Source organism: Anolis sagrei, chromosome 5 (assembly GCF_037176765.1).
Source record: "Anolis sagrei isolate rAnoSag1 chromosome 5, rAnoSag1.mat, whole genome shotgun sequence".
Classification (NCBI taxonomy): domain Eukaryota; kingdom Metazoa; phylum Chordata; class Lepidosauria; order Squamata; family Dactyloidae; genus Anolis; species Anolis sagrei.
In genome coordinates this window covers 147,891,333-147,903,675 of record NC_090025.1, presented here as the reverse complement: position 1 = coordinate 147,903,675, position 12,343 = coordinate 147,891,333, and the positions used below count along the sequence as shown (strand labels likewise).

Below are 12,343 nucleotides of genomic sequence, written 5' to 3'. Positions count from 1 at the left end.
ACATACAACAACAACAACAACAACAACAACAACAACACATCTAGCCTAATAAAACAAGCAACCCCCGCCCCCACCATTATCTCACTGAAGGACTTCACCAAAATTTCAGTGTGCCTTTCTCAAGTTTGGAATTGCAGACTACAAATCATAGAAGAGTAGCTGGGTGGATGTCTTCCAGACTGAATCAAAATAATAATTCAATAATATTCATCAGAATCATGCAATCAAACTAGGTAACTAGGTACCCCCTTCTTAGTATAGCTTGTGTAAACTTTTTTTTTTTACTTATGGAAACAGTTTGCCTATTAGCATCTGGCAGTTTCATTGTGTTTGTTTGTAGATCTGATCCTACGTCCCATTGAATTATTCTATTTCAGTTTAATTTTTTTCTAATCAATGAGCAAGAATCTATTAATTTTGTGTGTGAAATGAGAAATTTTGAAACATAAAAACAGACATTCTTGGCTAGCATCTCCACTAAAAACATTGGACATAATTTTTAGCATATAGTTCAGCTTTCTCGGTTGCACTTTCATATAAACTAGTATAAAATTTTAGCTATTTCAAGATAGGATGTTGTTGTTGTTGCTAATTTTATTCAATCCAATTGATTGAACAATGTGTGTCTCCACATATTGTTACCTAATGCTATCTCTGTAAATAAAAGAGGAATAAATCAAAATTAATGAAATAAAATACAAAAATTATATTAAAAATTCTGAAAGATACATGGACTAGGCACATAACATTGTGTAGATTCTCATTTTACACTACAGTTATACAAAAACAGTTAACTGGAAATATATTTCATATGTAAATAATATAACTCTCTCATCAGTGTTAAATATTTTGTTCTGTTGAATGTTGCCCTAAGGAACAACAGTTCATGTTGTTTTTATCTAGCATGAGTACTTCCAAAATATCAAACCCCTATCAGATAATCAGTCACTGTAAATATATTTTGTGTGCTGTTGTTTTATTCTGATTTTTTCTCCCTACACTAATAAAGAGGAACTGTGCTCAAACAGAAGTGAATTCCAGAAAGAATCTGCAAAGAATCTTCCAGGACTGAGAGGCACAGCTCCCTCTAGAAGAAAAGAAGAAGAAATCCCCAGTGGATCCACCTTAAAGGAACTGGTGAAAACAAAAACAGAATATGACAGAGAAGAAAATGTTGAAATCCCAAAGCCATTTTAAACCAAGTTGAAAATACTTAAAGCTGGTATTGTCTTAGGGCTTGGATTGCATTCCTCAAAATGATTTTTCTCCAGTAATCTCGACCAAAAGTCAAGTGGACGACGTGTCTGTTAAGGTATTTCAAAAGTAATGCTGAACTACATTTCAGATTACTGGGAAAATCAACACACACAAACTGTATTTCAAACTGTAAAAAATGGAATGAAATGATGAACAAGTTAATTTAAAGCATACTAGACATATATGCCAATAGTCTATCCATGTCTGATTTCAGGGATTTGTTTTTGAGTGGGCAACTTTTTCATATTGTTAATACAAATGATTTACTTTTCTTGACATGGAACACTTAGATCAACAGCATAGTAGTACTGCATAAATCTGGCAGTTTTGCATCTTAAAAAATCACTATATATTTTACAGAAGTGCTATTTTCTTTCTGTATAGTCATATTAAATATGTGCACCACATGTGTGAGAGTGTGCATTATAGTTCTGTACAGCATGTAATATCTGTACTATTTTAAAACCTTCCCTAGTTGGTTGGTGCACAGCATTAAAAAAATATATCTCCCACAAAACATATGACTTTTATACATATAAAATATCCTCCAAATACTTGTTTGCTTAATACTGCATTTATTAATTTAAGCATTTTAGTGTGAAATGTTCCTTTTGAATGTCATAGGAACATAATAGCATAAGCTTTATCCAAAACCCTTCCCATAGGTACACTTCTAATTAAGGTCTTTTGAATACATTATAAAACTCAAAACAAACAAATTTAGAGGCCCAAAATACTAAAGTAGTTTGATTTTTTTTCTTGTAAAATTCTGTATCAGAGCCATTTAATCAATAATTTTGAAATCTAGAGAGAGAGACAGAGAGGGAGTAATGGCTAAGCAAAATACTGCCACTTTAATACTAAATATAATTTCCTGATTAGTCAAAATGCTTTTATATATGAAACACAAGGGACACCCAAAAGCCAGCATTCATAGGAACTACGGACAGTAATACACTGAATGCCGATGATGACTTTTCCAAGTTTTTAAATATCTTGGTATCAAATGGTTGTAATTTAATTGCTATATTTGAAAGTGATTTTATTGCATAAATAGAAATTAACCACAATGACATGTTCAAATGATTTAATTTCTCCCTGAAATACCATAAATTAACTATAAACTTTCTAAAGAGGCAACTCTGAAAACATCTCGTCACATCCAGGATAACAATCTGTAAATGCACAGATTCACCATTAACTTTTATTTTATGCTCATGGTCTTTTTATTGTAATTAGAAAAAAAATGGGGTATTGCTCTCTCACATCTCTAGCAGAGTCCCTTTCTGTAACCTCAATCAGCCTCTTCTATTTAGTCAATAAAATAGCCTTGTATTTGGATTTGCAGTACTTATTCAAACAAAAAACCAAAAAATTCCAGTATTCAACATCCAGTGTTGCTCCATCCTCATGTCCTCTTTTTATTTTTGTACTCCTTGTGAACAAGTGCCAAAAGATTTAAACATAATATCCATTGGTTCAATAGGGGGGGGGGGGGATACAGTTTGTGAGATAAAACTCCAAATTCTGTGATCAATATTCCTATAAACAGAGGTAATTCTTGTAGCGTCAATCATTCAAAGGTACTCTGAAGTATTTTTAATGTGTAGGCAAATTAGGATAGTATAAATTGGTAGATTGTTTTTACTTCTGCAAGTGCAAAGGAGTTCACAATTCCCTGCAGAATGCCATTATCTGGCTTTCCCTCTATTTTGCCCTCTCTTTACAGGATCTGCCTGTTGTCCTGATTTTTACTGCAAGCAATTAAGATTCATGGACCGCTTGAAATGATGCGGACTCACAGAATTCAATGAAAATAATCCAGTGCAGATGAGTACTCTCAGTAGCTTTCATTATATTTCTCAGTTTTGGGGTCATACACATTTCAAATGCTCCAAGACAGGTGATCAGAGTTCTGACTTTATATACAATATATTTATTTCTAGGCATTAGCAACAAACAACTTTAAAAAAGGCAACAGCCTGGTTGGGAGGGGGAGAATGTCTCCTAACCATAAAACTAGGTCACGTTTAAATAACCAAATCTTCTGCACTTTCAAGACTTATTGCAATGAACATGCAAGTATTTAAGGTACGAGGCATCATTGTACTTGCTGCATCAAAATACCCGTCTGCCATAGGTCAAGTTTATAAGAGATAAAGTATTTCTGAAATCCTCTTAACGGCTGTTGAGCGTCTTGCTTTCTCTGCCGGCCCTGACATGAGTGCATGCAAAACACTGATATACTCAAGGGAAAAATTCATTACATATTTATCAAGGCAAAATATATCCTTTAAAATGCAGAGTTTCAGATAATATGAATTTTAAACATAGGTTTTAAGATTAACCCTATGAGACTTTTTTTAGTGGACCAAATGCCTGTACTTATAATCTCTTTTTGCATCCGCTTTAGAATTAAAAATAACTCTCCATTAACAATACTCAGGAAGACACACAGCACGGGTATAAAAGCAGAAGAGCTGCTGAAAGCACAAAACATGATTGCACAAATAAGGGTCATGCTTTGAGTTGCAGAACCTTAGTATCTAAAATTACTGTACGGACTCAGAACAGAAGAATATATGGAGGGTGAGGCAGTGAAAATGCTGTTAAAAGATGACATGTAGTGAGGAAAATGTATGAAATTGGTCCCAGCTAATCACATAGATACCATCTTTAGTCACAACAGGACATTAAAAAACAAAACTTGGCATTCTCCTATGCCAATTGGAGGCTTATATCCATCAACCAATTGTGGCCAAATATGCCTTCCTACTCATTTAGAACTTCACTTGGAACACTTTCCACTTATAATTACCCAGGAGACTTCTTTCTACCACTTCCACTGACCAACATCCCTCAGTTGGGGCTGATGAATAAATAATAATAATAATAATAATAATAATAATAATAATAATAATAATAAATGAACAACAGTAAAAGGCATCTCACATCAGTGTTGACTGAGTTGCAGATCACTGAAAATGCTATAAAGACTAATTCTGATGAGAGTGTGTAATGAACATGCAATGCTCCAGTAAGTGGCCCAATATCTTTCCAAGGAAACAAGAGGTGATGGGAGGGATATCCTTCAAAATGCCTTGGATAACTTTGTGACACCAGCTTTTTAAACTTTTCCTAAGCCTTCCATACATCTCATTTTTAACCGTATTGTGAGTACTGTAATACCATATGGCTTATGTAGATTATTGACAACAATCCTTTCCACATTATCGGTGAAAGAGAAAGTATGGGGAGAATGATAAAACAATTATAAAGGGAGATGCTATTAATAATGATGATGGGGGCACGGGGGGCAGGGATATAGATCTGCCAGCTCTTCTAAAGATGTGCAGGTCCATCATTTATAATGTCATTTTTTAAAACTCCAAAAACCATGATCTCAATCATTTTTTAAAAAAATTCAAAAGCATCCTTTCCATCCCCTGTATCACAACAAAACCCTTTGCATTTCCTTGGATGGCACTGAACAGGCTGCGCTCTGGCATCAGGAGATGCTGAGCCAACCTTAAGAAATGGGGCCACAAAGTGGAGCCCACGACATGCGAGTGTGGGGAAGAGCAAACCACAGACCACCAATTAAAATGTAGTCTGAGCTCTGCCACATTGCACAATGGAGGACCTTCTTGTAGCAACTCCAAGTGGCCAGCTTGTGGTCAAAGGATATTTAGTATAATGCCAAGTTTTTAAACTTTGTTTGTGTTTTTAAATACATTACAACTGTACCTTCAGTTCACTTCCGATATGAAAAATAAATAAATAAATTTCCTTTGGGGACTGTTGCTGGAGAATAACAAACATCACGGTTTGCATCTAACTCTAGCAGATGATGAATCTGAGTGAATCCTGAACACAGGGGATTGGGGAGCTAGGCTACCTTGTGATGGAAATAGTTGATGCTGAAACTCTGTTTCCATCATCACCCAATGCATCATCCCTAGAAGAAGGGGGACTTTGGGAGGCTGGGACTATGATTAACTTTTGTTCAGTGTCCTCATTTTCCCTCCTCGCACCTTGTTGTTTGTTTGAGAGCAAAAAAAGAAAAAAAAAGAAAAACCAGAACTAGAATGGTCCTTTCCAAAGCTGTTTCTCCTGCTTGGAGGCAGGTGAAGGGTTTGTTTACTGTCGGGTAAGCACTTTGGTGCTTTGGAGGCGCTGAGAAGGATGCAGCATCCCCTCCTTGCCTCTCCACCTCCTTCCATTTCACCCCATGTTACCCTCCATCCAGCCCACTTCTCCTAGGAGAGAAACACCCAGGTGGGTGGGAAGCTTTTTTTTTACCTTCCTCGAGTGGGTGGAGATTGCTAGACAGCAACCCAACCCAAGCTCCCATCTCTTTCCCTTGAACCCCAACGCCATTCCCACCTTCCTCCCCCCACAGTTCTCTGGAGAAGGGCCATGTGCTCCTTTGGCCGTCCTTTCCAAAGGTCCCTCTCTCTCTCTCTCTCTCTCGAGTGGTGCCCCTCACAGACTTCCAAGTGGTAGCCATGAAGCCAGCCAGCCAGCCAACCCCGCCTTACCTGCCAAGCCGAACTAGCAGAAGGAAAGAAGGGCGGGAGGAGGAGACGAGGCTGTCCTTCAGCACTCTTGTTCTTTCTAGTGTCGAGAATGGGATGGAAGCCTTGGAGACCAAACAACGGACCGGCGCAGCAAGGCGAACCCCTTTTTTTCCCCTCAGGCGAGCGCCCACATCGCCTCAGCGCGCGCTCCCGCGCCTCAGCGGGTCTTCAGCTGAGCCCCCCTCCCCTTATTCCCCCCTTTGTCTCGGGGGTTAAGTTTCAGCTGCTACTGGCTGCTAAGCAGAGGAGGAAGAGGAGGAGGAGGAGGAGGGAAGGCTTGGGAGAGAGAGAGAGAGAGAGAAAGCCAGCCTGGACTCCACGGAGGGAGGGAGGGAGGAGGGGAGGGAGGGGCGCACAGCTCAGAGCATCACCGCTCTGCAGCTTCTGCTAGGAATCCCTCCACGGAGGAGGGAGGGAGGGAGGCAACGCCGATTGGCTGCGAGGCGGGGATTGCCTCCGCCAGAGCCAATCAGGGCGCCGGCATCGCAGGTGGGGCTGTCTGAGGCAGCATCGCCCTTCTTTCCCCCCACTGTCGTTACGTTATTGCCTCTTCCCTCCTCCCGTTCCAGATACACACACGCACACCAGAGATAGAGATATATACACGCATTCACAGAGGGAGAGGGAGGGGGGGGGAGAGAGAGAGGCGCGCACCCGCCTTCAGGGGCTGGGGAGGGTGTTCCCCCACGAATGACAACCAAGGGCACGCTCTGTGGAAGGGGCCGGGGGGCTGCGCGTCCCGCCCACTCCTCCTCCTCCTCCTCCTCCCTCCCACTTTCTCTGCCATGGGAAGCCAGTCGCCCGGGTGACCTGATTCTCTCCCTGACCCTCGCCTTCCCTCCTCCCCTCCGCTCCCTTCCCCGAAAGCTGGCAATTTGCAATATGGCATCGTTGAGTGCGAGAAACACAGAAAGACATCCACGAGCAAGCGCCAGGGACTCCCACAGAAGCGGCAATGGAAATGAAAGCAAAGCCTGAAACAGAAAGAGGGCCCTGGCCTTCTCACCTCTTGGCATAGGCAAACTCTGGCCCTCCAGGTGTTTGGGCTTCAGCTCCCACTATTCCTAACAGCCTACGTTGCATTCTCCCCAGCATCATTCTCTTCTCCGAGCTTTCCTGTCTTCTACCCCTCTATTCTGCCTTGGTTAGACCACACCTGGAATATTGTGTCGAATTCGGGGCACCACAATTGAAGAGAGATATGGACAAGCCGGAATGTGTCCAAACAGGCATGTAGCCAGGGGGAGGGGGGGCTTTGGGGGCTTCAGCCCCCCCCCCCCCCCCCGAAATTCTCATGGTGGTCTACGAAAAGGCCTTGCTGGTACATTATTTAAACTGTTCTGTCTATTCATATCATGATCTGATCACCATGCCCAATATATCTCATATGCATGGGGGTAGCATGGGGGTATTGGGGTAATGATGCAAAAGGTTTGCTAGGGTAGACCCTCTTTCACTCAGACTCAGCCCCCCCCCCAAATCAAACTCAGCCCTCCCCCCCCCATCAAAATTCTGGCTACAGGCCTGTGTCCAAAAGAGGGCGACTAAAATGATCAGGAGTCTGGAGAACAAGCCCTATGAGGAGCGGCTTAAAGAGCTGGGCATATTTATTTATTTTATTTTATTTAAAGCATTTATATTCCGCCCTTTTCACCCTGAAGGGGACTCAGGGTGGAGCACAATATATAAACGGCAAACATTCAATGCCAAAACATATTATACCATACACATACAAAAGCATTAAAATCACATATCTTGATGTTAAAATCCACTAGTTAAAACTATCTCAACAACCATATCAAATTTGGTTGGCATACTAAGGGTTCCTATCGCTGCCTCATTGCACAGTCCCAAAGGCTCAGTCCCACAGCCACGTTATCATCAGGACAAGAGGGAGGGGGCTGACCTGATCTCATTAGGAAGGGAGCTCTATTGTCGAAGGACAATTACTGAGAAGGCCCTGTCTCTTGTCCCCGCCAAATGCTCCTGTGATGGTGGTGGGACCGAGAGCAGGGCCTCCCCAGAAGATCTTAATCTCTGTGGTGGTTCATAGGGGGAGATGCGTTCAGGCAGGTAAATTGGGCCGGGGCCGTTTAGCCTAAAGAAGAGAAGGCTGAGAGGAGACATGATAGCCATGTATAAATATGTGAGAGGAAGTCATAGGGGGGAGGGAGCAAGCTTGTTTTCTGCTGCCCTGGAGACTAGGATGCGGAACAATGGCTTCAAACTACAAGAAAGGTGAACCTTAGGAAGAACTTCCTGACTGTGAGAGCCGTTCAGCAGTGGAACTCTCTGCCCCAGAGTGTGGTGGAGGCTCCTTCTTTGGAAGCTTTTAAACAGAGGCTTGATTGCCATCTGTCAGGGGTGCTTTGAATACCATTTTCCTGCTTCTTGGCAGGGGATTGGACTGGATGGCCCATGAGGTCTCTTTCAACTCTATGATTCTATGATTCTCATTATGTGGCCAAAGTACTCCATCTTTGCCTCTAATATCCTTCCCTCCAGTGAGCAGTCAGGCTCTATTTCCTGGAGTATGGACTGGTTGGATCTTCTCAGAATTTTTCTCCTGCACCACAGTTCAAAAGCATCTATCTTCCTTCGCTCAGCCTTCCTTATGGTCCAGCTCTCACATCCATAGGTTACTATGGGAAATTCCATTACTTTAATTATGTAGATTTTCAGTGCAACCATGCACATCTACAGTGTGGAAATAATGCACTTTGGTTCCACTTAAACTGCCATCTTTAAATATTATGGAATTCTGGAAGTTGTATTTTTTACAGTCTTTAGTCTCAGAGTGCTGGTGCCTATCGGCTGTTAGGAATTGTGGGAGTTGAAGTCCAAAACACCTGGAGGGCTGATGCTTGCCCATGCCTGGTCTACACTGATTCCACTTTAATGGCCATGGTTAGATATTGTGGAATCATTGGCATTGTAGTTTGTTGAGGCAATGTAGATGTGTATAGTTGCACTGAAGATCTGCATAATCAAAGCAATGGTCTTCCCCATAGTAAGCTATGGGTGCAAGAGCTGGATTATAAGGAAGGCTGAGTGAAGGAAAAATAGACAATTTTGAACTGTGGTGCTGGAGGAAAATTCTGAGAGTGCCTTGGACCGCAAGAAGATCAGATCAGTCCATACTATAGGAAATAATGCCCGACTGCTCACTGGGGGGAAGGATATTAGAGACAAAGATGAAGTGCTTTGGCTACATAATGAGAAGACAGGAAAGCTTGGAGAAGATAATGATGCTGGGGAAAATGGAAGGGAAAAGGAAGAGGGGCCAACCAAGGACAAGATGGATGGATGGCATCCTTGAAGTGACTGGCTTGACCTTGAAGGAGCTGGGGGTGGCCATGGTCGACAGGGAGCTCTGGCGTGGGCTTGTCCATGAAGTCACAAAGAGTCGGAAGCAACAACAACAAAGATGTACCCTTTGAGTTCTCTTTCAGCCTTTCTTCTTCCTCTTAGCAATGGTTAAGCTATTTTGTTGAAGTGAAGATGAAGAGGGGTACACCCTATATCTTAATACTCCCTCATTTTCACTATACAGAATTGGTTGGCCAATGGCTATCCCATTCCCAGACAGTATCTGTAGTAGCAAGTGGATTTAAAATAAGAATTTATGGACTTTATGACACTCAGGGGTTTCAGCAAAATACAAACAGACATCTTTACAGCTTTGATTCATTATGAATTGATCTGATAATTGCTCTGTAAAAGGCAACTCACAACAAATGCTGGGTCGAAATGCCCAAATAGATGTGGAAACAAAGCTATTCTGAAGCTCCCAGGAAACATAAAAAATATTTTGCAAAAATTAACTCTTTCACAAAATAATTGCAAAAGTAGAACGGAGGATGTTATATGTTATGTTTTTAATCACATGGCAAGATTTCTTGAAGGCTTGAACCCAAATCCGAAGCAAATTTTCTTCCATGCACATTTTCCCTATAGTCTAACCATCAATTCCTTTCTAGAAACACCAGAAGATGAGTATGTCTGTATTTATGTTATTTTCCTTACGTTCTGTCACAATAGTCTGTTCAACGTTTGAGAATTATGAGTGTCTAAAAATGATGATTTCTCACATGTTAAAATTTGGACACAAAGATACATTCCACAGCCCATCTATCTAGTGCGCATCAGTTGAAGTTGCATCGTATAGTGTGCACTCCATTTTTTGTGAGACCACTGTATATGGACTGAGGTGTGGAATCCAAACTGTCTGATAACCTTTGTGCCAGACTTGTCTGCCCATGAAACATGATAAGGAGCTGTCCTAAGAATCAAATTAATGGTCCATAGAGCCCTGTGATGGACTGCAGTTCTCCAGGGACTGCCTGGAAGAGATTTTTCTAACTCTTGCTGGCTGCAAATATCAAGGGTTGAACTTAAGCTATAGAGGAAGAGTTTTGCCTGACAGGAGAGAAGGCTTTGATTTGATATCTCAAGGAACTATTGACAGTTTTTGTGGAAATGTTGCCAGGGCAGAAGGAGCAGGGGAGAGAAGTGCATACAGGAGTCAATACAGTAGGGAATTGGATTATGCCCTAAGTCGAATAGCATATATTTTAACCATTTAAATTCAATCGCTAGTTCTAACTAGAGGAAACCCAGTGAATCAACGAGACATACATAGCTGTTGCTTTATGCATTTTCTAGTTATTTCACATATCTATTCTTAAAGGGACTAACAATAAGATTTAGGTTGCTATGAGTTTTCCAGGCTATATGGCCATGTTCCAGAAGCATTCTCTCCTGACATTTTCCCCACAGCTATAGCAGGCATCCTCAGAGGTTGTGAGATTTGTTGGAAACTAGGCAAGTGGAGTTTATATATCTCTGGAATGTCCAGGGTGGGAGAAAGAACTATTGTCTGTTTGAGGCAGGTGTGGATGTTGCAATTGGCCACCGTGATTAGTATTGAATGGCCATGAAGCTTTAAAGCCTGACTGCTTGCTGCCTGGGGGAATCCTTCACTGAGAGGTGTTAGCTGGCCATGATAGTTTCCTGTCTGGAATTCCCCTCTTTATTGAGTGTTGTTCATTATTTACTGTCCTGATTTTAGAGTTTTTAAAATACTGGTAGCTAGATTTTGTTCATTTGCCTGCCCACCCCCACGAAATAAGGAGACTGACAACAATAACTTGGGTTCAAATTGGACAATTGTTAATAAAATTACCTATTTAACTTTTTCTGTTCTAACTGGGGTGAGTCTTGAACTTGGTGAAGGGCAAAGCCGAGGTAGCATCCATACCTGGACTACTCCCCGGCGACTTGGGCGAAACACCTGGGTCCCCTGCAAATTTACAACTGGGCAACCTCTAAGGAAACCTGGAGAAGCCTCCCCCAATGTTATTGAGGCCAGATTCTCACCAATTTAAGGCCAGTTGATTTAACCTCACCCCATCCAAGTGATCAACAGGTCAGTGTTTTAGCTACAGGCCATCACCCCTGAAGGGGGTGCCTTGGGTATACGCCGAATATCCGATTGTCCTCTCTATTTATGCTAACCTATTTAGATGCCACACCACCCCAGCTAGCCCCTATGTTCCTAGAACATAGGAGAGGTAAAAATTCCTACTCGGTCCCAGCTGGCAACAATGCATATACTTCCAAAATGGGCAGGTGTGGTGGGTCACCAAAAGAGCTCAGAATGAGCCAAGGGGGCTGAGCCACAGGCTTAGCCCAGCTCCATCCTCTATTCTGGATGGTTTCATGGAACCAACCATTCTCCCTTTGGAGTGGGAGGCAAATCTCTCTCTAACCCTACTGCACAGGGATGGAAAGCTCCTTTTATGGTTTCTTCCTTTCTGTTGAAATTATACACATGCTTGTGGATTTCAATGGCTTCTCTGTATAGTCTGACATGGTGGCTGTTAGAGTGGTCCATTTCTGTGTTCTCAAATAATATGCAGTGTCCGAGTTGGTTCATAAAGTGCTCTGCTAAGGCTGACTTCTCTAGTTGAAGTAGTCTGCAGTGCCCTTCATGTTCCTTGATTCATGTTCGGGCGCTGCGTTTAGTGGTCCCTGTGTAGACTTGTTCACAGCTGCATGGTATACAGTAGACTCCTGCAGAGGTGAGAGGATCCTTTTTGTCCTTTGCTGAACGTAGTATTTGTTGGATTTTCTTAGTGGGTCTGTAGATAGTTTTTAGGTTGTGTTTCTTCATCAGCTTCCCTATGCAGTCAGTGGTTCCCTTGATGTATGGTAAGAACACTTTTCCTTTGGGGGGATCTTTGTTTTTGATGGCTTGTTCTTGGTCTTGCAGCTCTTCTGATGTCTGTGGTTGAGTATTTATTGACCAATAATAAATAAGATTTAGTACCATTTATCTATTGTGTTTGCACCCTACTTTTTCACCCAAGAATTCAACAAAAGACGTGTCTTGATAATATTACTATTCCCCTGTGCAGTAGGGATGGAGAGAGATTATTCCAGAGCTTCTTTCTATTTGAGATGACTTAAAGGTTATTGTATATTTATGCTGCATTATATTGACT

The 12,343-nt window shown here is 41.8% G+C and overlaps 1 protein-coding gene across 6 annotated transcripts in view; it reads right to left on the bottom strand.

The window, feature by feature from the left end:
* The window catches only part of SYT1 (synaptotagmin 1), a 399,960-nt gene extending 393,746 nt beyond the window's left edge, over positions 1-6,214 (bottom strand). For 5 of the 6 annotated variants that reach the window (XM_067469111.1, XM_067469113.1, XM_060777405.2 and 2 more), the window contains exon 1: positions 5,799-6,213. The gene's annotated coding sequence lies outside the window, so the exon portion shown is untranslated. Of the gene's footprint in view, positions 1-5,798 lie in introns of all 6 variants that reach the window. The other variant, XM_060777410.2, reaches the window with a different exon arrangement.
* Between the last annotated feature and the right edge of the window lie 6,129 nt (positions 6,215-12,343).